Below are 24,497 nucleotides of genomic sequence, written 5' to 3' on the forward strand. Positions count from 1 at the left end.
CCAGTGTAGTGTATTGCTCCTCCTGCAGAATGTTCGAGGTGAGGGAAACCTCCGGTGGCCCTGCCGACTTCACCTGCTGGAAGTGCATCCGTCTCCAGCTCCTATCAGACCGTGTTAGGGAATTGGAGCTGGAGCTGGATGAACTGAGGATCATTCGGGAAGCTGAGGGGTTGATAGATAGAAGCTACACGGAGGTCGTTACTCCACAAATCAAAGGCAGCTGGGTAACAGTTAGAGGTGGGAAGAGGTCAGTGCAGGGATCTCCTGTGGTCGTTCCCCTCAACAACAAGTATACAGTTTTAGATACTGTTGGGGGGGACGGCCTATCGGGGGCAGGCTGCAGTGACCGGGCCTCTGGCACGGGGTCCTGCACTGTGGCTCAGAAGGGAAGGAGGGAGAATGGGAGAGCACTAGTCATCGGGGACTCGATGGTGAGGAGTACGGACAGGCGGTTCTGTGGGCGCAGGCGAGACGCACGGATGGTTTGTTGCCTCCCTGGTGCCAGGGTCCGTGATGTTTGTGATCGCGTCTTCAGGATCCTTAAAGGGGAGGGGGAGCAGCCAGAGGTCGTGGTGCACATTGGCACCAACGACGTAGGAAGGAAGGGTGGCACAGATGTTAGAAGTGAGTTTAGGGAGTTAGGCTGGAAGCTGAAAGCTCGGACGGACAGAGTTGTTATCTCTGGTTTGTTGCCGGCGCCACGTGATAGTGAGGCTAGGAATAGGGAGAGAGCACAGCTGAACACGTGGCTGCAGGAATGGTGTAGGAGGGAGGGCTTCCAGTTCTTGGATAATTGGACTGCATTCTGGGGAAGATGGGACCTGTTCAAACAGGACGGGCTGCATCTGAACCAGAGGGGCACCAATATCCTGGGAGGGAGGTTTGCTAGTACTGTTCGGGAGGGTTTAAACTAGTTTGGGAGGGGGATGGGAACCGGACTTGTAATCCAGGGACCAGTGGGTCCACTCAGAAAGACAAAGAGTGTAGTGAGGTATTGGGGAAGGTAGCACTGTCACAGAGGACAGATGGGCACGGAGAAGGGTTAAAGTGCGTATACTTCAACGCAAGAAGCATCAGGAATAAGGTGAGTGAATTGAAGGCGTGGATGGGCACTTGGGACTACGATGTTGTGGCCATCACTGAAACGTGGATAGGTGAGGGGGAGGAATGGTTTTTGGAGGTACCTGGTTATAGATGTTTTCATAAGATTAGGAATGGTGGTAAAAGAGGTGGGGGGGGTGGCATTGTTAGTTAGAAATAGTGTAACAACTGCTGAAAGAATTTTCGAGGAGGATCTGCCGACTGAGGCACTGTGGGTTGAGGTCAGGAACAGGAAAGGAGCAGTCACCTTGATGGGAGTTTTCTATAGGCCCCCCAATAGCAGCAGGGAGGTGGAAGAGCAGATTGGGAAACAGATTTTGGAAAGGAGCAGAAGTCACAGGGTAGTAATTATGGGGGATTTCAACTTCCCAAATATTGATTGGCAACTCTTTAGATCGAATAGTTTGGATGGGGTAGTGTTTGTGCAGTATGTCCAGGAAGCTTTTCTGACTCAGTATGTAGACTGCCCGACCAGAGGGGAGGCAATATTGGATTTGGTACTAGGTAATGAACCAGGGCAAGTGATAGAGCTGTTGGTGGGCGAGCACTTTGGAGATAGTGATCACAATTCTGTAGCATTCACTGTGGTAATGGAGAGGGATAGGTATGTGCAACAGGGCAAGGTTTACAATTGGGGGAAGGGTAGATATGATGCTGTCAGGCAGGAACTGAGGAGCATAAGTTGGGAGCATATGCTGGCAGGGAAGGGCACGGTCGAAATGTGGAACTTTTTCAAGGAGCAGATAGTAGGGGCCATTGATAAGCATGTCCCTGTCAGACAGGGAAGGGATGGTCATGTGAGGGAACCGTGGTTGACAAGAGAGGTTGAGAGTCTTGTTAGGAAGAAGAAGGATGCGTATATAAAGTTGAGGAAAAAGGGCACAGGCATAGCTCTGGAGGGATACAAGATGGCCAGGAAGGATCTGAAGAAAGGGATTAGGAGAGCTAAGAGAGGGCATGAAAAATGCTTGGCGGGTAGGATAAAAGAAAACCCCAAGGCCTTTTACGCGTATGTCAGAAATATGAGGATGACTAGGGGGACCGTAGGTCCGGTCAAGGACAATAGCGGGAGACTGTGTGTTGAGCCGGAAGAGATAAGTGAGGTTTTGAATGAGTACTTCTCTTCGGTATTTACGAATGAGAAGGGGTGTATTACTGAAGAGGACGGTGTGAAACAGACTGGTAAGCTCGAGGAAGTGCTCGTTAGGAGGGAAGATGTGTTGGGGTTTTTGAATAACTTGAAGATAGACAAGTCTCCCGGGCCTGACGGGGTATATCCAAGGATGTTATGGGAAGCAAGGGATGAAATTGCAGAGCCGCTGGCAATGATCTTTTCATCTTCTCTGCTGACGGGGGTGGTACCAGGTGATTGGAGGGTGGCAAATGTTGTGCCCCTGTTCAAGAAAGGGAATAGGAACAACCCTGGGAATTACAGGCCAGTTAGTCTTACTTCGGTGGTAGGCAAGTTGATGGAAAAGGTGCTGAGGGATAGGATTTCTGAGCATCTGGAAAGACACTGCTTGATTCGGGACAGTCAGCACGGTTTTGTGAGGGGTAGGTCTTGCCTCACAAGCCTGATTGAATTCTTTGAGCAGGTGACCAAGCAAGTGGATGAGGGTAAACCAGTGGATGTGGTGTACATGGATTTTAGTAAGGCATTTGATAAGGTCCCCCATGGTAGACTTATGGAGAAAGTCAGGAGGCATGGGATAGTGGGGAATGTGGCCAGTTGGATTAAGAATTGGCTAACTGATAGAAGGCAGAGAGTGGTCTTAGATGGTAAATACTCAGCCTGGAGCCCAGTTACCAGTGGCGTGCCGCAGGGATCAGTTCTGGGTCCTCTCCTGTTTGTGATTTTTATTAACGACTTGGATGAGGAAGTCGAAGGGTGGGTCAGTAAATTTGCAGATGATACAAAGGTTGGTGGAGTTGTGGATACCGAGGAGGGCTATTGTCGTCTGCAAAGGGACTTGGATAGGTTGCAGTGCTGGGCTGAAAAGTGGCAGATGGAGTTTAACCCTGAAAAGTGTGAGGTCGTCCATTTTGGAAGGACAAACATGAATGCAAAATACTGGGTTAACGGTAGGGTTCTTGGGCATGTGGAGGAGCAGAGAGACCTTGGGGTCTATGTGCATAGATCATTGAAAGTTGCAACTCAAGTGGATAGGGCTGTGAAGAAGGCATATGGGGTGTTAGCGTTCATTAGCAGAGGGATTGAATTTAAGAGCCGTGAGGTGATGATGCAGCTGTACAGGACCTTGGTAAGGCCTCATTTGGAGTACTGTGTGCAGTTCTGGTCGCCTCATTTTAGGAAGGATGTGGAAGCCTTGGAGAGGGTGCAGAGGAGATTTACCAGGATGTTGCCTGGAATGGAGAATAAGTCTTACGAGGAAAGGCTGAACATTCTAGGCCTCTTCTCATTAGAAAGGAGAAGGATGAGGGGTGACATGATAGAGGTTTATAAGATGATCAGGGGAATAGATAGGGTAGACAGTCAGAAACTTTTTCCCCGGGTGGAGCAAAGCGTTACAAGGGGTCATAAATTTAAGGTGAAGGGTGGGAGATATAAGGGGGATGTCAGGGGAAGGTTCTTTACCCAGAGAGTGGTCGAGGCATGGAATGCCTTGCCCGGGGAAGTTGTTGAGTCAGAAACTTTAGGGACTTTCAAAAGGCTTTTGGATAGGTATATGGATAAAGGAGAATGATGGGGTATAGATTAAATTGTCCTTGACAGAGGACAAAGGATCGGCACAACATTGTGGGCCGAAGGGCCTGTTCTGTGCTGTATGTTCTATGTTCTATGTTCTATGTTCTCTCTCAGGGAGATATCTGTACACTGAGTGGTGTCTCACAGCCCCTGTCTCTCAGGGAGATATCTGTACACTGACTGGTGTCTCTCAGTCCCTGTCTGTCAGGGAGATATCTATACAGAGTGGTGTCTCTCAGTCCCTGTCTCTCAGGGAGATATCTGTACACTGAGTGGTGTCTCACAGTCCCTCTCTCTCAGGGAGACATCTGTACACTGACTGGTGTCTCTCAGTCCCTGTCTCTCAGGGAGATATCTGTACACTGAGTGGTGTCTCTCAGTCCCTCTCTCTCAGGGAGATATCTGTTCACTGACTGGTGTCTCTCAGTCCCTGTCTCTCAGGGAGATATCTATACACTGAGTGGTGTCTCTCAGTCCCTGTCTCTCAGGGAGATATCTGTACACTGATTGGTGTCTCTCAGTCCCTCTCTCTCAGGGAGATATCTGTACGCTGACTAGTGTCTCTCAGTCCCTCTCTCTCAGGGAGATATCTGTACACTGACTGGTGTCTCTCAGTCCCTCTCTCTCGGAGATATCTGTACACTGACTGGTGTCTCTCAGTCCCTGTCTCTCAGGGAGATATATGTACACTGACTGGTGTCTCTCAGTCCCTCTCTCAGGGAGGTATCTGTACACTGAGTGGTGTCTCTCAGTCCCTGTCTCTCAGGGAGATATATGTACACTGACTGGTGTCTCTCAGTCCTTGTCTCTCAGGGAGATATCTGTACACTGAGTGGTGTCTCTCAGTCCCTCTCTCTCAGGGAGATATCTGTATACTGAGTGGTGTCTCTCAGTTCCTGTCTCTCAGGGAGAGATCTGTACACTGAATCGTGTCTCTCAGTCCCTCTCTCTCAGGGAGATATCTGTACTCTGACTGGTGTCTCTCAGTCCCTGTCTCTCAGGGAGATATCTGTACACTGAGTGGTGTCTCTCAGTCCCTCTCTCTCAGGGAGATATCTGCACACTGACTGGTGTCTCTCAGTCCCTCTCTCTCAGGGAGGTATCTGTACACTGAGTGGTGTCTCTCAGTCCCTGTCTCTCAGGGAGATATCTGTACACTGACTGGTGTCTCTCAGTCCCTGTCTCTCAGGGAGCTTTATGTACACTGAGTGGTGTCTCTCAGGGAGATATCTGTACACTGAGTGGTGTCTCTCAGTCCCTCTCTCTCAGGGAGATATCTGTGCACTGAGTGGTGTCTCACATTCCCTCTCTCTCAGGGAGATATCTGTACACTGACTGGTGTCTCTCAGTCCCTGTCTCTCAGGGTCATATCTGTTCACTGAGTGGTGTCTCTCAGTCCATCTCTCTCAGGGAGATATCTGTACTCTGACTGGTGTCTCTCAGTCCCTGTCTCTCAGGGAGATATCTGTACACTGACTGGTGTCTCTCAGTCCCTCTCTCTCAGGGAGATATCTGTACACTGAGTGGTGTCTCTCAGTCCCTGTCTCTCAGGGAGATATATGTACACTGACTGGTGTCTCTCAGTCCCTCTCTCTCAGGGAGATATCTGTACACTGACTGGTGTCTCTCAGTCCCTCCCTCTCAGGGAGATATCTGTACACTGAGTGGTGTCTCACAGCCCCTGTCTCTCAGGGAGATATCCGTACACTGACTGGTGTCTCTCAGTCCCTGTCTCTCAGGGATATATCTGTACACTAAGTGGTGTCTCTCAGTCCCTGTCTCTCAGGGAGATATCTGTACACTGACTGGTGTCTCTCAGTCCCTGTCTCTCAGGGAGCTTTATGTACACTGAGTGGTGTCTCTCAGGGAGATATCTGTACACTGACTGGTGTCTCTCAGTCCCTGTCTCTCTAAGAGCTTTATGTACACTGAGTGGTGTCTCTCAGTCCCTGTCTCTCAGGGAGATATCTGTACACTGAGTGGTGTCTCTCAGTCCCTCTCTCTCAGGGAGATATCTGTACACTGAGTGGTGTCTCTCAGTCCCTCTCTCTCAGGGAGATATCTGTACACTGAGTGGTGTCTCACAGCCCCTGTCTCTCAGGGAGATATCTGTACACTGACCGGTGTCTCTCAGTCCCTGTCTGTCAGGGAGATATCTGTAAGACTAGTGTCTCTCAGTCCCTCTCTCTCAGGGAGATATCTGTGCACTGAGTGGTGTCTCACAGTCCCTGTCTCTCAGGGAGATATCTGTACACTGACTGGTTTCTCTCAGTCCCTGTCTCTCTGGGTGATATCTGTACACTGAGTGGTGTCTCTCAGTCCCTGTCTCTCAGGGAGATATCTGTACACTGAGTGGTGTCTCTCAGTCCCTGTCTCTCAGGGAGATATCTGTACACTGACTGGTGTCTCTCAGTCCCTCTCTCTCAGGGAGGTATCTGTACACTGAGTGATGTCTCTCAGTCCCTGTCTCTCAGGGAGATATCTGTCCACTGAGTGGTGTCTCTCAGTCCCTGTCTCTCAGGGAGATAAATGTACACTGACTGGTGTCTCTCAGTCCCTCTCTCTCAGGGAGATATCTGTACACTGACTGGTGTCTCTCAGTCCCTCTCTCTCAGGGAGATATCTGTACACTGAGTGGTGTCTCGCAGCCCCTGTCTCTCAGGGAGATATCTGTACACTGACTGGTGTCTCTCAGTCCCTGTCTCTCAGGGAGATATCTGTACACTGAGTGGTGTCTCTCAGTCCCTCTCTCTCAGGGTGATATCTGTACACTGACTGGTGTCTCTCAGTCCCTCTCTCTCAGGGAGATATTTGTACACTGAGTGGTCTCTCACAGCCCCTGTCTCTCAGGGAGATATCTGTACACTGAGTGGTGTCTCTCAGTTCCTCTCTCTCAGGGCGATATCTGTACACTGACTGGTGTCTCTCAGTCCCTCTCTCTCAGGGAGATATCTGTACACTGAGTGGTCTCTCACAGCCCCTGTCTCTCAGGGAGATATCTGTACTCTGACTGGTGTCTCTCAGTCCCTGTCTCTCAGGGAGATATCTGTACACTGACTGGTGTCTCTCAGTCCCTCTCTCTCAGGGAGATATCTGTACACTGACTGGTGTCTCTCAGTCCCTCTCTCTCAGGGAGATATCTGTACACTGACTGGTGTCTCACAGTCCCTCTCTCTCAGAGAGATATCTGTACACTGACTGGTGACTCTCAGTCCCTCTCTCTCAGGGAGATATCTGTCCACTGAGTGGTGTCTCACAGTCCCTCTCTCTCAGGGAGATATCTGTACACTGACTGGTGTCTCTCAGTCCCTGTCTCTCAGGGAGATAACTGTACACTGAGTGGTGTCTCACAGTCCCTCTCTCTCAGGGAGATATCTGTACACTGACTGGTGTCTCTCAGACCCTGTCTCTCAGGGAGATATCTGTACACTGGGTGGTGTCTCTCATTCCCTCTCTCTCAGGGAGATATCTGTACTCTGACTGGTGTCTCTCAGTCCCTCTCTCTCAGGGAGATATCTGTACTCTGACTGGTGTCTCTCAGTCCCTGTCTCTCAGGGAGATATCTGTACACTGAGTGGTGTCTCTCAGTCCCTCTCTCTCAGGGAGATATCTGTACACTGACTGGTGTCTCTCAGTCCCTCTCTCTCAGGGAGGTATCTGTACACTGAGTGGTGTCTCTCAGTCCCTGTCTCTCAGGGAGATATCTGTACACTGACTGGTGTCTCTCAGTCCCTCTCTCTCAGGGAGATATCTGTACTCTGACTGGTGTCTCTCATTCCCGTCTCTGAGGGAGATATCTGTACACTGAGTGGTGTCTCTCGGTTGCTCTCTCTCAGGGAGATATCTGTACACTGACTGGTGTCTCTCAGTCCCTCTCTCTCAGGGAGATATCTGTACACTGAGTGGTGTCTCTCAGTCCCTCTCTCTCAGGGAGATATCTGTACACTGACTGGTGTCTCTCAGTCCCTGTCTGTCAGGGAGATATCTATACACTGAGTGGTGTCTCTCAGTCCCTCTCTCTCAGGGAGATATCTGTACACTGAGTGGTGTCTCTCAGTCCCTGTCTCTCAGGGAGATATCTGTACACTGGGTGGTGTCTCTCATTCCCTCTCTCTCAGGGAGATATCTTTACTCTGACTGGTGTCTCTCAGTCCCTCTCTCTCAGGGAGATATCTGTACTCTGACTGGTGTCTCTCAGTCCTTCTGTCTCAGGGAGTTATCTGTATACTGACTGGTGTCTCTCAGTCCATGTCTCTCAGGGAGATATATGTACACTGACCGGTGTCTCTCAGTCCTTCTGTCTCAGGGAGTTATCTGTATACTGACTGGTGTCTCTCAGTCCATGTCTCTCAGGGAGATATCTGTACTCTGACTGGTGTCTCTCAGTCCTTCTGTCTCAGGGAGATATCTATACACTGAGTGGTGTCTCTCAGTCCCTGTCTCTCATGGAGATATATGTACACTGACTGGTGTCTCTCAGTCCCTGTCTCTCAGGGAGATATCTGTACACTGAGTGGTGTCTCACAGCCCCTGTCTCTCAGGGAGCTTTAATTACACTGAGTGGTGTCTCTCAGTCCCTCTCTCTCAGGGAGATATCTGTACACTGACTGGTGTCTCTCAGTCCCTCTCTCTCAGGGAGATATCGGTACAGTGAGTGGTGTCTCTCAGTCCCTCTCTCTCAGGGAGATATCTATACACTGACTGGTGTCTCTCAGTCCCTGTCTCTCAGGGAGATATCTGTACACTGACTGGTGTCTCTCAGTCCCTGTCTCTCAGGGAGATATCTGTACAGTGAGTGGTGTCTCTCAGTCCCTCTGTCTCAGGGAGATATCTGTACACTGACTGGTGTCTCTCAGTCCCTGTCTCTCAGGGAGCTTTATGTACACTGAGTGGTGTTTCTCAGGGAGATATCTGTACACTGAGTGGTGTCTCTCAGTCCCTCTCTCACAGGGAGATATCTGTACACTGACTGGTGTCTCTCAGCCCCTCTCTCTCAGGGAGATATCTGTGCACTGAGTGGTTTCTCACAATCCCTCTCCCTCAGGGAGATATCTGTACACTGGGTGGTGTCTCTCATTCCCTCTCTCTCAGGGAGATATCTGTACACTGACTGGTGTCTCTCAGTCCCTGTCTCTCAGGGAGATATCTGTACACTGGGTGGTGTCTCTCATTCCCTCTCTCTCAGGGAGATATCTGTACTCTGACTGGTGTCTCTCAGTCCCTCTCTCTCAGGGAGATATCTGTACTCTGACTGGTGTCTCTCAGTCCTTCTGTCTCAGGGAGGTATCTGTATACTGACTGGTGTCTCTCCGTCCATGTCTCTCAGGGAGATATCTGTACAGTGAGTGGTGTCTCTCAGTCCCTCTGTCTCAGGGAGATATCTGTACACTGACTGGTGTCTCTCAGTCCCTGTCTCTCAGGGAGCTTTATGTACACTTAGTGGTGTCTCTCAGGGAGATATCTGTACACTGAGTGGTGTCTCTCAGTCCCTCTCTCACAGGGAGATATCTGTACACTGACTGGTGTCTCTCAGCCCCTCTCTCTCAGGGAGATATCTGTGCACTGAGTGGTGTCTCACAATCCCTCTCTCTCAGGGAGATATCTGTACACTGACTGGTGTCTCTCAGTCCCTGTCTCTCAGGGAGATATCTGTACACTGAGTGGTGTCTCTCAGTCCCTCTCTCTCACGGAGATATCTGTACTCTGACTGGTGTCTCTCAGTCCCTGTCTCTGAGGGAGATATCTGTACACTGAGTGGTGTCTCTCAGTTGCTCTCTCTCTGGGAGATATCTGTACACTGACTGGTGTCTCTCAGTCCCTCTCTCTCAGGGAGATATCTGTACACTGACTGGTGTCTCTCAGTCCCTCTCTCTCAGGGAGATATCTGTACACTGAGTGGTGTCTCTCAGTCCCTCTCTCTCAGGGAGATATCTGTACACTGAGTGGTCTCTCACAGCCCCTGTCTCTTAGGGAGATATCTGTACTCTGGTGTCTCTCAGTCCCTGTCTCTCAGGGAGATATCTGTACACTGACTGGTGTCTCTCAGTCCCTCTCTCTCAGGGAGATATCTGTACACTGACTGGTGTCTCTCAGTCCCTGTCTGTCAGGGAGATATCTATACACTGAGTGGTGTCTCACAGTCCCTCTCTCTCAGGGAGATATCTGTACACTGACTGGTGTCTCTCAGTCCCTCTCTCTCACGGAGATATCTGTACTCTGACTGGTGTCTCTCAGTCCCTGTCTCTGAGGGAGATGTCTGTACACTGACTGGTGTCTCTCAGTCCCTCTCTCTCAGGGAGATATCTGTACACTGACTGGTGTCTCTCAGTCCCTCGCTCTCAGGGAGATATCTGTACACTGAGTGGTGTCTCACAGCCCCTGTCTCTCAGGGAGCTTTATGTACACTGAGTGGTGTCTCTCAGTCCCTCTCTCTCAGGGAGATATCTGTACACTGACTGGTGTCTCTCAGTCCCTCTCTCTCAGGGAGATATCTGCACAGTGAGTGGTGTCTCTCAGTCCCTCTCTCTCAGGGAGATATCTATACACTGACTGGTGTCTCTCAGTCCCTGTCTCTCAGGGAGATATCTGTACACTGAGTGGTGTCTCTCAGTCCCTGTCTCTCAGGGAGATATCTGTACACTAACTGGTGTCTCTCAGCCCCTCTCTCTCAGGGAGATATCTGTGCACTGAGTGGTGTCTCACAGTCCCTCTCTCTCTGGGAGATATCTGTACACTGACTGGTGTCTCTCAGTCCCTGTCTCTCAGGGAGATATCCGTACACTGGGTGGTGTCTCTCATTCCCTCTCTCTCAGGGAGATATCTGTACTCTGACTGGTGTCTCTCAGTCCCTCTCTCTCAGGGAGATATCTGTACTCTGACTGGTGTCTCTCAGTCCTTCTGTCTCAGGGAGGTATCTGTATACTGACTGGTGTCTCTCAGTCCATGTCTCTCAGGGAGATATCTGTACAGTGAGTGGTGTCTCTCAGTCCCTCTGTCTCAGGGAGATATCTGTACACTGACTGGTGTCTCTCAGTCCCTGTCTCTCAGGGAGCTTTATGTACACTTAGTGGTGTCTCTCAGGGAGATATCTGTACACTGACTGGTGTCTCTCAGTCCCTCTCTCTCAGGGAGATATCTGTACACTGACTGGTGTCTCTCAGTCCCTCTCTCTCAGGGAGATATCTGTACACTGACTGGTGTCTCACAGTCCCTCTCTCTCAGAGAGATATCTGTACACTGAATGGTGACTCTCAGTCCCTCTCTCTCAGGGAGATATCTGTCCACTGAGTGGTGTCTCTCAGTCTCTCTCTCTCAGGGAGATATCTGTACACTGACTGGTGTCTCTCAGTCCCTGTCTCTCAGGGAGATATCTGTACACTGAGTGGTGTCTCTCAGTCCCTCTCTCTCAGGGAGATATCTGAACACTGAGTGGTGTCTCTCAGTCCCTGTGTCTCAGGGAGATATATGTACACTGAGTGGTGTCTCTCAGTCCCTCTCTCTCAGGGAGGTATCTGTACACTGAGTGGTGTCTCTCAGTCCCTGTGTCTCAGGGAGATATATGTACACTGAGTGGTGTCTCTCAGTCCCTCTCTCTCAGGGAGGTATCTGTACACTGAGTGGTGTCTCATAGCCCCTGTCTCTCAGGGAGATATCTGTACACTGACTGGTGTCTCTCAGTCCCTGTCTGTCAGGGAGATATCTATACACTGAGTGGTGTCTCTCAGTCCCTCTGTCTCAGGGAGGTATCTGTACACTGACTGGTGTCTCTCAGTCCATGTCTCTCAGGGAGATATCTGTACAGTGAGTGGTGTCTCTCAGTCCCTCTCTCTCAGGGAGATATCTGTACACTGACTGGTGTCTCTCAGTCCCTCTCTCTCAGGGAGGTATCTGTACACTGAGTGGTGTCTCTCAGTCCCTGTCTCTCAGGGAGATATCTGTACACTGACTGGTGTCTCTCAGTCCCTGTCTCTCAGGGAGCTTTATGTACACTGAGTGGTGTCTCTCAGGGAGATATCTGTACACTGAGTGGTGTCTCTCAGTCCCTCTCTCACAGGGAGATATCTGTACACTGACTGGTGTCTCTCAGCCCCTCTCTCTCAGGTAGATATCTGTGCACTGAGTGGTGTCTCACAATCCCTCTCTCTCAGGGAGATATCTGTACACTGACTGGTGTCTCTCAGTCCCTGTCTCTCAGGGAGATATCTGTACACTGAGTGGTGTCTCTCAGTCCCTCTCTCTCACGGAGATATCTGTACTCTGACTGGTGTCTCTCAGTCCCTGTCTCTGAGGGAGATATCTGTACACTGAGTGGTGTCTCTCAGTTGCTCTCTCTCTGGGAGATATCTGTACACTGACTGGTGTCTCTCAGTCCCTCTCTCTCAGGGAGATATCTGTACACTGACTGGTGTCTCTCAGTCCCTCTCTCTCAGGGAGATATCTGTACACTAACTGGTGTCTCTCAGCCACTCTCTCTCAGGGAGATATCTGTGCACTGAGTGGTGTCTCACAGTCCCTCTCTCTCAGGGAGATATCTGTACACTGACTGGTGTCTCTCAGTCCCTGTCTCTCAGGGAGATATCTGTACACTGGGTGGTGTCTCTCATTCCCTCTCTCTCAGGGAGAAATCTGTACTCTGACTGGTGTCTCTCAGTCCCTCTCTCTCAGAGAGATATCTGTACACTGACTGGTGACTCTCAGTCCCTCTCTCTCAGGGAGATATCTGTCCACTGAGTGGTGTCTCTCAGTCCCTCTCTCTCAGGGAGATATCTGTACACTGACTGGTGTCTCTCAGTCCCTGTCTCTCAGGGAGATATCTGTACACTGAGTGGTGTCTCTCAGTCCCTCTCTCTCAGGGAGATATCTGAACACTGAGTGGTGTCTCTCAGTCCCTGTGTCTCAGGGAGATATATGTACACTGAGTGGTGTCTCTCAGTCCCTCTCTCTCAGGGAGGTATCTGTACACTGAGTGGTGTCTCTCAGTCCCTGTCTCTCAGGGAGATATATGTACACTGACTGGTGTCTCTCAGTCCCACTCTCTCAGGGAGATATCGGTACACTGAGTGGTGTCTCATAGCCCCTGTCTCTCAGGGAGATATCTGTACACTGACTGGTGTCTCTCAGTCCCTGTCTGTCAGGGAGATATCTATACACTGAGTGGTGTCTCACAGTCCCTCTCTCTCAGGGAGATATCTGTACACTGACTGGTGTCTCTCAGTCCCTCTCTCTCACGGAGATATCTGTACTCTGACTGGTGTCTCTCAGTCCCTGTCTCTGAGGGAGATATCTGTACACTGAGTGGTGTCTCTCAGTTGCTCTCTCTCTGGGAGATATCTGTACACTGACTGGTGTCTCTCAGTCCCTCTCTCTCAGGGAGATATCTGTACACTGTCTGGTGTCTCTCAGTCCCTCTCTCTCAGGGAGAGATATGTACACTGACTGGTGTCTCTCAGTCCCTCTCTCTCAGGGAGATATCTGTACACTGACTGGTGTCTCTCAGTCCCTCGCTCTCAGGGAGATACCTGTACAGTGAGTGGTGTCTCTCAGTCCCTCTCTCTCAGGGAGATATCTGTACACTGACTGGTGTCTCTCAGTCCCTCTCTCTCAGGGAGATATCTGTACAGTGAGTGGTGTCTCTCAGTCCCTCTCTCTCAGGGAGATATCTATACACTGACTGGTGTCTCTCAGTCCCTGTCTCTCAGGGAGATATCTGTACACTGAGTGGTGTCTCTCAGTCCCTGTCTCTCAGGGAGATATCTGTACACTAACTGGTGTCTCTCAGCCCCTCTCTCTCAGGGAGATATCTGTGCACTGAGTGGTGTCTCACAGTCCCTCTCTCTCTGGGAGATATCTGTACACTGACTGGTGTCTCTCAGTCCCTGTCTCTCAGGGAGATATCTGTACACTGGGTGGTGTCTCTCATTCCCTCTCTCTCAGGGAGATATCTGTACTCTGACTGGTGTCTCTCAGTCCCTCTCTCTCAGGGAGATATCTGTACTCTGACTGGTGTCTCTCAGTCCCTGTCTCTCAGGGAGATATCTGTACACTGACTGGTGTCTCTCAGTCCCTCTCTCTCTCAGGGAGCTTTATGTACACTGAGTGGTGTCTCTCAGTCCCTCTCTCTCAGGGAGATATCTGTACACTGACTGGTGTCTCTCAGTCCCTCTCTCTCAGGGAGATATCTGTACACTGACTGGTGTCTCTCAGTCCCTGTCTCTCAGGGAGATATCTGTACACTGACTGGTGTCTCTCAGTCCCTGTCTCTCAGGGAGATATCTGTACACTGAGTGGTGTCTCTCAGTCCCTCTCTCTCAGGGAGATATCTGTACACTGACTGGTGTCTCTCTGCCCCTCTCTCTCAGGGAGATATCTGTGCACTGAGTGGTGTCTCACAGTCCCTCTCTCTCAGGGAGATATCTGTACACTGACTGGTGTCTCTCAGTCCCTGTCTCTCAGGGAGATATCTGTACACTGAGTGGTGTCTCTCAGTCCCTCTCTCTCAGGGAGATATCTGTACACTGACTGGTGTCTCTCAGTCCCTCTCTCTCAGGGAGGTATCTGTACACTGAGTGGTGTTTCTCAGTCCTTGTCTCTCAGGGAGATATCTGTACACTGACTGGTGTCTCTCAGTCCCTGTCTCTCAGGGAGCTTTATGTACACTGAGTGGTGTCTCTCAGTCCCTCTGTCTCAGGGAGATATCTGTACAGTGAGTGGTGTCTCTCAGTCCCTCTGTCTCAGGGAGATATCTGTACAGTGAGTGGTGTCTCTCAGGGAGATATCTGTACACTGAGTGGTGTCTCTCAGTCCCTCTGTCTCAGGGAGATATCTGTACAGTGAGTGGTGTCTCTCAGTCCCTGTCTCTCAGGGAGCTTTATGTACACTGAGTGGTATCTCTCAGGGAGATATCTGTACACTGAGTGGTGTCTCTCAGTCCCTCTCTCACAGGGAGATATCTGTACACTGACTGGTGTCTCTCAGCCCCTCTCTCTCAGGGAGATATCTGTGCACTGAGTGGTTTCTCACAATCCCTCTCTCTCAGGGAGATATCTGTACACTGACTGGTGTCTCTCAGTCCCTGTCTCTCAGGGAGATATCTGTACACTGAGTGGTGTCTCTCAGTCCCTCTCTCTCACGGAGATATCTGTACTCTGACTGGTGTCTCTCAGTCCCTGTCTCTGAGGGAGATATCTGTACACTGAGTGGTGTCTCTCAGTTGCTCTTTCTCTGGGAGATATCTGTACACTGACTGGTGTCTCTCAGTCCCTCTCTCTCAGGGAGATATCTGTACACTGACTGGTGTCTCTCAGTCCCTCTCTCTCAGGGAGATATCTGTACACTGACTGGTGTCTCTCAGTCCCTCTCTCTCAGGGAGATATCTGTACACTGAGTGGTGTCTCTCAGTCCCCGTCTCTCAGGGAGAGATATGTACACTGACTGGTGTCTCTCAGTCCCTCTCTCTCAGGGAGATATCTGTACACTGACTGGTGTCTCTCAGTCCCTCGCTCTGAGGGAGATATCTGTACACTGAGTGGTGTCTCACAGACCCTGTCTCTCAGGGAGCTTTATGTACACTGAGTGGTGTCTCTCAGTCCCTCTCTCTCAGGGAGATATCTGTACACTGACTGGTGTCTCTCAGTCCCTCTCTCTCAGGGAGATATCTGTACAGTGAGTGGTGTCTCTCAGTCCCTCTCTCTCAGGGAGATATCTGTACACTGACTGGTGTCTCTCAGTCCCTCTCTCTCAGGGAGATATCTGTACACTGAGTGGTGTCTCTCAGTCCCTGTCTCTCAGGGAGATATCTGTACACTAACTGGTGTCTCTCAGCCCCTCTCTCTCAGGGAGATATCTGTGCACTGAGTGGTGTCTCACAGTCCCTCTCTCTCAGGGAGATATCTGTACACTGACTGGTGTCTCTCAGTCCCTGTCTCTCAGGGAGATATCTGCACACTGGGTGGTGTCTCTCATTCCCTCTCTCTCAGGGAGATATCTGTACTCTGACTGGTGTCTCTCAGTCCCTCTCTCTCAGGGAGATATCTGTACTCTGACTGGTGTCTCTCAGTCCCTCTGTCTCAGGGAGGTATCTGTATACTGACTGGTGTCTCTCAGTCCATGTCTCTCAGGGAGATATCTGTACAGTGAGTGGTGTCTCTCAGTCCCTCTGTCTCAGGGAGATATCTGTACACTGACTGGTGTCTCTCAGTCCCTGTCTCTCAGGGAGCTTTATGTACACTTAGTTGTGTCTCTCAGGGAGATATCTGTACACTGACTGGTGTCTCTCAGTCCCTCTCTCTCAGGGAGATATCTGTACACTGAGTGGTGTCTCTCAGTCCCTCTCTCTCAGGGAGATATCTGTACACTGACTGGTGTCTCTCAGTCCCTGTCTCTCAGGGAGATATCTGTACACTAACTGGTGTCTCTCAGCCCCTCTCTCTCAGGGAGATATCTGTGCACTGAGTGGTGTCTCACAGTCCCTCTCTCTCAGGGAGATATCTGTACACTGACTGGTGTCTCTCAGTCCCTGTCTCTCAGGGAGATAACTGTACACTGGGTGGTGTCTCTCATTCCCTCTCTCTCAGGGAGATATCTGTACTCTGACTGGTGTCTCTCAGTCCCTCTCTCTCAGGGAGATAACTGTACTCTGACTGGTGTCTCTCAGTCCCTGTCTCTCAGGGAGATATCTGTACACTGAGTGGTGTCTCTCAGTCCCTCTCTCTCAGGGAGATATCTGTACACTGACTGGTGTCTCTCAGTCCCTCTATCTCAGGGAGGTATCTGTACACTGAGTGGTGTCTCTCAGTCCCTGTCTCTCAGGGAGATATCTGTACACTGACTGGTGTCTCTCAGTCCCTGTCTCTCAGGGAGATATCTGTACACTGAGTGGTGTCTCTCAGTCCCTCTCTCTCAGAGAGATATCTGTGCACTGAGTGGTGCCTCACATTCCCTCTCTCTCAGGGAGATATCTGTACACTGACTGGTGTCTCTCAGTCCCGGTCTCTCAGGGTGATATCTGTACACTGAGTGGTGTCTCTCAGTCCCTCTCTCTCAGGGAGATATCTGTACACTGACTGGTGTCTCTCAGTCCCTCGCTCTCAGGGATATATCTGTACACTGAGTGGTGTCTCACAGCCCCTGTCTCTCAGGGAGATATCTGTACACTGACTGGTGTCTCTCAGTCCCTGTCTGTCAGGGAGATATCTATACACTGAGTGGTGTCTCTCAGTCCCTCTCTCTCAGGGAGATATCTGTACACTGAGTGGTGTCTCTCAGGGAGATATCTGTACACTGACTGGTGTCTCTCAGTCCCTCTCTCTCAGGGAGCTTTATGTACACTGAGTGGTGTCTCTCAGTCCCTCTCTCTCAGGGAGATATCTGTACACTGACTGGTGTCTCTCAGTCCCTCTGTCTCAGGGAGATATCTGTACACTGAGTGGTGTCTCTCAGTCCCTGTCTCTCAGGGAGATATCTGTACACTGACTGGTGTCTCTCAGTCCCTGTCTCTCAGGGAGATATCTGTACACTAACTGGTGTCTCTCAGCCCCTCTCTCACAGGGAGATATCTGTGCACTGAGTGGTGTCTCACAGTCCCTCTCTCTCAGGGAGATATCTGTACACTGACTGGTGTCTCTCAGTCCCTGTCTCTCAGGGAGATATCTGTACACTGAGTGGTGTCTCTCAGTCCCTGTCTCTCAGGGAGATATCTGTACACTGACTGGTGTCTCTCAGTCCCTCTCTCTCAGGGAGATATCTGTACACTAACTGGTGTCTCTCAGCCCCTCTCTCACAGGGAGATATCTGTGCACTGAGTGGTGTCTCACAGTCCCTCTCTCTCAGGGAGATATCTGTACACTGACTGTTGTCTCTCAGTCCCTGTCTCTCAGGGAGATATCTGTACACTAACTGGTGTCTCTCAGCCCCTCTCTCACAGGGAGATATCTGTGCACTGAGTGGTGTCTCACAGTCCCTCTCTCTCAGGGAGATATCTGTACACTGACTGGTGTTTCTCAGTCCCTGTCTCTCAGGGAGATATCTGTACACTGACTGGTGTCTCTCAGTCCCTGTCTCTCAGGGAGCTTTATGTACACTGAGTGGTGTCTCTCAGGGAGATATCTGTACACTGAGTGGTGTCTCTCAGTCCCTCTCTCTCAGAGAGATATCTGTGCACTGAGTGGTGTCTCACATTCCCTCTCTCTCAGGGAGATATCTGTACACTGACTGGTGTCTCTCAGTCCCTGTCTCTCAGGGTGATATCTGTACTCTGACTGGTGTCTCTCAGTCCCTCTCTCTCACGGAGATATCTGTACTCTGACTGGTGTCTCTCAGTCCCTGTCTCTGAGGGAGATATCTGTACACTGAGTGGTGTCTCTCAGTTGCTCTCTCTCTGGGAGATATCTGTACACTGACTGGTGTCTCTCAGTCCCTCTCTCTCAGGGAGATATCTGTACACTGACTGGTGTCTCACAGTCCCTCTCTCTCAGGGAGATATCTGTACACTGACTGGTGTCTCTCAGTTGCTCTCTCTCTGGGAGATATCTGTACACTGAGTGGTGTCTCTCAGTCCCTGTCTCTCAGGGAGAGATATGTACACTGACTGGTGTCTCTCAGTCCCTCTCTTTCAGGGACATATCTGTATACTGACTGGTGTCTCTCAGTCCCTCGCTCTCAGGGAGATATCTGTACACTGAGTGGTGTCTCACAGCCCCTGTCTCTCAGGGAGCTTTATGTACACTGAGTGGTGTCTCTCAGTCCCTCTCTCTCTGGGAGATATCTGTACACTGACTGGTGTCTCTCAGTCCCTCTCTCTCAGGGAGATATCTGTACACTGAGTGGTGTCTCTCAGTCCCTCTCTCTCAGGGAGATATCTGTACACTGACTGGTGTCTCTCAGTCCCTGTCTCTCAGGGAGATATCTGTACACTAACTGGTGTCTCTCAGCCCCTCTCTCTCAGGGAGATATCTGTGCACTGAGTGGTGTCTCACAGTCCCTCTCTCTCAGGGAGATATCTGTACACTGACTGGTGTCTCTCAGTCCCTGTCTCTCAGGGAGATAACTGTACACTGGGTGGTGTCTCTCATTCCCTCTCTCTCAGGGAGATATCTGTACTCTGACTGGTGTCTCTCAGTCCCTCTCTCTCAGGGAGATAACAGTACTCTGACTGGTGTCTCTCAGTCCCTGTCTCTCAGGGAGATATCTGTACACTGAGTGGTGTCTCTCAGTCCCTGTCTCTCAGGGAGATATCTGTACACTGACTGGTGTCTCTCAGTCCCTGTCTCTCAGGGAGCTTTATGTACACTGAGTGGTGTCTCTCAGGGAGATATCTGTACACTGAGTGGTGTCTCTCAGTCCCTCTCTCTCAGAGAGATATCTGTGCACTGAGTGGTGCCTCACATTCCCTCTCTCTCAGGGAGATATCTGTACACTGACTGGTGTCTCTCAGTCCCGGTCTCTCAGGGTGATATCTGTACACTGAGTGGTGTCTCTCAGTCCCTCTCTATCAGGGAGATATCTGTACACTGACTGGTGTCTCTCAGTCCCTCGCTCTCAGGGATATATCTGTACACTGAGTGGTGTCTCACAGCCCCTGTCTCTCAGGGAGATATCTGTACACTGACTGGTGTCTCTCAGTCCCTCTCTCTCAGGGAGATATCTATACACTGAGTGGTGTCTCTCAGTCCCTCTCTCTCAGGGAGATATCTGTACACTGAGTGGTGTCTCTCAGGGAGATATCTGTACACTGACTGGTGTCTCTCAGTCCCTCTCTCTCAGGGAGCTTTATGTACACTGAGTGGTGTCTCTCAGTCCCTCTCTCTCAGGGAGATATCTGTACACTGACTGGTGTCTCTCAGTCCCTCTGTCTCAGGGAGATATCTGTACACTGAGTGGTGTCTCTCAGTCCCTGTCTCTCAGGTAGATATCTGTACACTGACTGGTGTCTCTCAGTCCCTGTCTCTCAGGGAGATATCTGTACACTAACTGGTGTCTCTCAGCCCCTCTCTCACAGGGAGATATCTGTGCACTGAGTGGTGTCTCACAGTCCCTCTCTCTCAGGGAGATATCTGTACACTGACTGGTGTCTCTCAGTCCCTGTCTCTCAGGGAGATATCTGTACACTGAGTGGTGTCTCTCAGTCCCTGTCTCTCAGGGAGATATCTGTACACTGACTGGTGTCTCTCAGTCCCTCTCTCTCAGGGAGATATCTGTACACTAACTGGTGTCTCTCAGCCCCTCTCTCACAGGGAGATATCTGTGCACTGAGTGGTGTCTCACAGTCCCTCTCTCTCAGGGAGATATCTGTACACTGACTGTTGTCTCTCAGTCCCTGTCTCTCAGGGAGATATCTGTACACTAACTGGTGTCTCTCAGCCCCTCTCTCACAGGGAGATATCTGTGCACTGAGTGGTGTCTCACAGTCCCTCTCTCTCAGGGAGATATCTGTACACTGACTGGTGTCTCTCAGTCCCTGTCTCTCAGGGAGATATCTGTACACTGGCTGGTGTCTCTCAGTCCCTCTCTCTCAGGGAGATATCTGTACACTGACTGGTGTCTCTCAGTCCCTCTCTCTCAGGGAGGTATCTGTACACTGAGTGGTGTCTCTCAGGGAGATATCTGTACACTGAGTGGTGTCTCACATTCCCTCTCTCTCAGGGAGATATCTGTACACTGACTGGTGTCTCTCAGTCCCTGTCTCTCAGGGTGATATCTGTACACTGAGTGGTGTCTCTCAGTCCCTCTCTCTCAGGGAGATATCTGTACTCTGACTGGTGTCTCTCAGTCCCTGTCTCTCAGGGAGATATCTGTACACTGAGTGGTGTCTCTCAGTCCCTCTCTCTCAGGGAGATATATGTACACAGACTGGTGTCTCTCAGTCCCTCTCTCTCAGGGAGATATCTGTACACTGAGTGGTGTCTCTCGGTCCCTCTCTCTCAGGGAGATATCTGTACACTGACTGGTGTCTCTCAGTCCCTCTCTCTCAGGGAGATATCTGTACACTGACTGGTGTCTCTCAGTCCCTGTCTCTCAGGGAGATATCTGTACACTGACTGGTGTCTCTCAGTCCCTCTCTCTCAGGGAGATATCTGTACACTGACTGGTGTCTCTCAGTCCCTGACTCTCAGGGAGATATCTGTACACTGACTGGTGTCTCTCAGTCCCTCTCTCTCAGGGAGATATCTGTACTCTGACTGGTGTCTCTCAGTCCCTGTCTCTGCTGGAGATATCTGTACACTGAGTGGTGTCTCTCGGTTGCTCTCTCTCAGGGAGATATCTGTACACTGACTGGTGTCTCTCAGTCCCTCTCTCTCAGGGAGATATCTGTACACTGAGTGGTGTCTCTCAGTCCCTCTCTCTCAGGGAGATATCTGTACACTGACTGGTGTCTCTCAGTCCCTCCCTCTCAGGGAGATATCTGTACACTGAGTGGTGTCTCACAGCCCCTGTCTCACAGGGAGATATCTGTACACTGACTGGTGTCTCTCAGTCCCTGTCTGTCAGGGAGATATCTATACACTGAGTGGTGTCTCTCAGTCCCTCTCTCTCAGGGAGCTTTATTTACACTGAGTGGTGTCTCTCAGGGAGATATCTGTACACTGAGTGGTGTCTCTCAGTCCCTCTATCTCAGGGAGGTATCTGTACACTGAGTGGTGTCTCTCAGTCCCTGTCTCTCAGGGAGATATCTGTACACTGACTGGTGTCTCTCAGTCCCTGTCTCTCAGGGAGATATCTGTACACTGAGTGGTGTCTCTCAGTCCCTCTCTCTCAGAGAGATATCTGTGCACTGAGTGGTGCCTCACATTCCCTCTCTCTCAGGGAGATATCTGTACACTGACTGGTGTCTCTCAGTCCCGGTCTCTCAGGGTGATATCTGTACACTGAGTGGTGTCTCTCAGTCCCTCTCTCTCAGGGAGATATCTGTACACTGACTGGTGTCTCTCAGTCCCTCGCTCTCAGGGATATATCTGTACACTGAGTGGTGTCTCACAGCCCCTGTCTCTCAGGGAGATATCTGTACACTGACTGGTGTCTCTCAGTCCCTGTCTGTCAGGGAGATATCTATACACTGAGTGGTGTCTCTCAGTCCCTCTCTCTCAGGGAGATATCTGTACACTGAGTGGTGTCTCTCAGGGAGATATCTGTACACTGACTGGTGTCTCTCAGTCCCTCTCTCTCAGGGAGCTTTATGTACACTGAGTGGTGTCTCTCAGTCCCTCTCTCTCAGGGAGATATCTGTACACTGACTGGTGTCTCTCAGTCCCTCTGTCTCAGGGAGATATCTGTACACTGAGTGGTGTCTCTCAGTCCCTGTCTCTCAGGGAGATATCTGTACACTGACTGGTGTCTCTCAGTCCCTGTCTCTCAGGGAGATATCTGTACACTAACTGGTGTCTCTCAGCCCCTCTCTCACAGGGAGATATCTGTGCACTGAGTGGTGTCTCACAGTCCCTCTCTCTCAGGGAGATATCTGTACACTGACTGGTGTCTCTCAGTCCCTGTCTCTCAGGGAGATATCTGTACACTGAGTGGTGTCTCTCAGTCCCTGTCTCTCAGGGAGATATCTGTACACTGACTGGTGTCTCTCAGTCCCTCTCTCTCAGGGAGATATCTGTACACTAACTGGTGTCTCTCAGCCCCTCTCTCACAGGGAGATATCTGTGCACTGAGTGGTGTCTCACAGTCCCTCTCTCTCAGGGAGATATCTGTACACTGACTGTTGTCTCTCAGTCCCTGTCTCTCAGGGAGATATCTGTACACTAACTGGTGTCTCTCAGCCCCTCTCTCACAGGGAGATATCTGTGCACTGAGTGGTGTCTCACAGTCCCTCTCTCTCAGGGAGATATCTGTACACTGACTGGTGTTTCTCAGTCCCTGTCTCTCAGGGAGATATCTGTACACTGACTGGTGTCTCTCAGTCCCTGTCTCTCAGGGAGCTTTATGTACACTGAGTGGTGTCTCTCAGGGAGATATCTGTACACTGAGTGGTGTCTCTCAGTCCCTCTCTCTCAGAGAGATATCTGTGCACTGAGTGGTGTCTCACATTCCCTCTCTCTCAGGGAGATATCTGTACACTGACTGGTGTCTCTCAGTCCCTGTCTCTCAGGGTGATATCTGTACACTGAGTGGTGTCTCTCAGTCCCTCTCTCTCAGGGAGATATCTGTACACTGAGTGGTGTCTCTCAGTCCCTCTATCTCAGGGAGGTATCTGTACACTGAGTGGTGTCTCTCAGTCCCTGTCTCTCAGGGAGATATCTGTACACTGACTGGTGTCTCTCAGTCCCTGTCTCTCAGGGAGATATCTGTACACTGAGTGGTGTCTCTCAGTCCCTCTCTCTCAGAGAGATATCTGTGCACTGAGTGGTGCCTCACATTCCCTCTCTCTCAGGGAGATATCTGTACACTGACTGGTGTCTCTCAGTCCCGGTCTCTCAGCGTGATATCTGTACACTGAGTGGTGTCTCTCAGTCCCTCTCTCTCAGGGAGATATCTGTACACTGACTGGTGTCTCTCAGTCCCTCGCTCTCAGGGATATATCTGTACACTGAGTGGTGTCTCACAGCCCCTGTCTCTCAGGGAGATATCTGTACACTGACTGGTGTCTCTCAGTCCCTGTCTGTCAGGGAGATATCTATACACTGAGTGGTGTCTCTCAGTCCCTCTCTCTCAGGGAGATATCTGTACACTGAGTGGTGTCTCTCAGGGAGATATCTGTACACTGACTGGTGTCTCTCAGTCCCTCTCTCTCAGGGAGCTTTATGTACACTGAGTGGTGTCTCTCAGTCCCTCTCTCTCAGGGAGATATCTGTACACTGACTGGTGTCTCTCAGTCCCTCTGTCTCAGGGAGATATCTGTACACTGAGTGGTGTCTCTCAGTCCCTGTCTCTCAGGGAGATATCTGTACACTGACTGGTGTCTCTCAGTCCCTGTCTCTCAGGGAGATATCTGTACACTAACTGGTGTCTCTCAGCCCCTCTCTCACAGGGAGATATCTGTGCACTGAGTGGTGTCTCACAGTCCCTCTCTCTCAGGGAGATATCTGTACACTGACTGGTGTCTCTCAGTCCCTGTCTCTCAGGGAGATATCTGTACACTGAGTGGTGTCTCTCAGTCCCTGTCTCTCAGGGAGATATCTGTACACTGACTGGTGTCTCTCAGTCCCTCTCTCTCAGGGAGATATCTGTACACTAACTGGTGTCTCTCAGCCCCTCTCTCACAGGGAGATATCTGTGCACTGAGTGGTGTCTCACAGTCCCTCTCTCTCAGGGAGATATCTGTACACTGACTGTTGTCTCTCAGTCCCTGTCTCTCAGGGAGATATCTGTACACTAACTGGTGTCTCTCAGCCCCTCTCTCACAGGGAGATATCTGTGCACTGAGTGGTGTCTCACAGTCCCTCTCTCTCAGGGAGATATCTGTACACTGACTGGTGTTTCTCAGTCCCTGTCTCTCAGGGAGATATCTGTACACTGACTGGTGTCTCTCAGTCCCTGTCTCTCAGGGAGCTTTATGTACACTGAGTGGTGTCTCTCAGGGAGATATCTGTACACTGAGTGGTGTCTCTCAGTCCCTCTCTCTCAGAGAGATATCTGTGCACTGAGTGGTGTCTCACATTCCCTCTCTCTCAGGGAGATATCTGTACACTGACTGGTGTCTCTCAGTCCCTGTCTCTCAGGGTGATATCTGTACACTGAGTGGTGTCTCTCA

This window comes from Heterodontus francisci, chromosome 14 (genome assembly GCF_036365525.1).
Source record: "Heterodontus francisci isolate sHetFra1 chromosome 14, sHetFra1.hap1, whole genome shotgun sequence".
Taxonomy (NCBI): Eukaryota; Metazoa; Chordata; class Chondrichthyes; order Heterodontiformes; family Heterodontidae; genus Heterodontus; species Heterodontus francisci.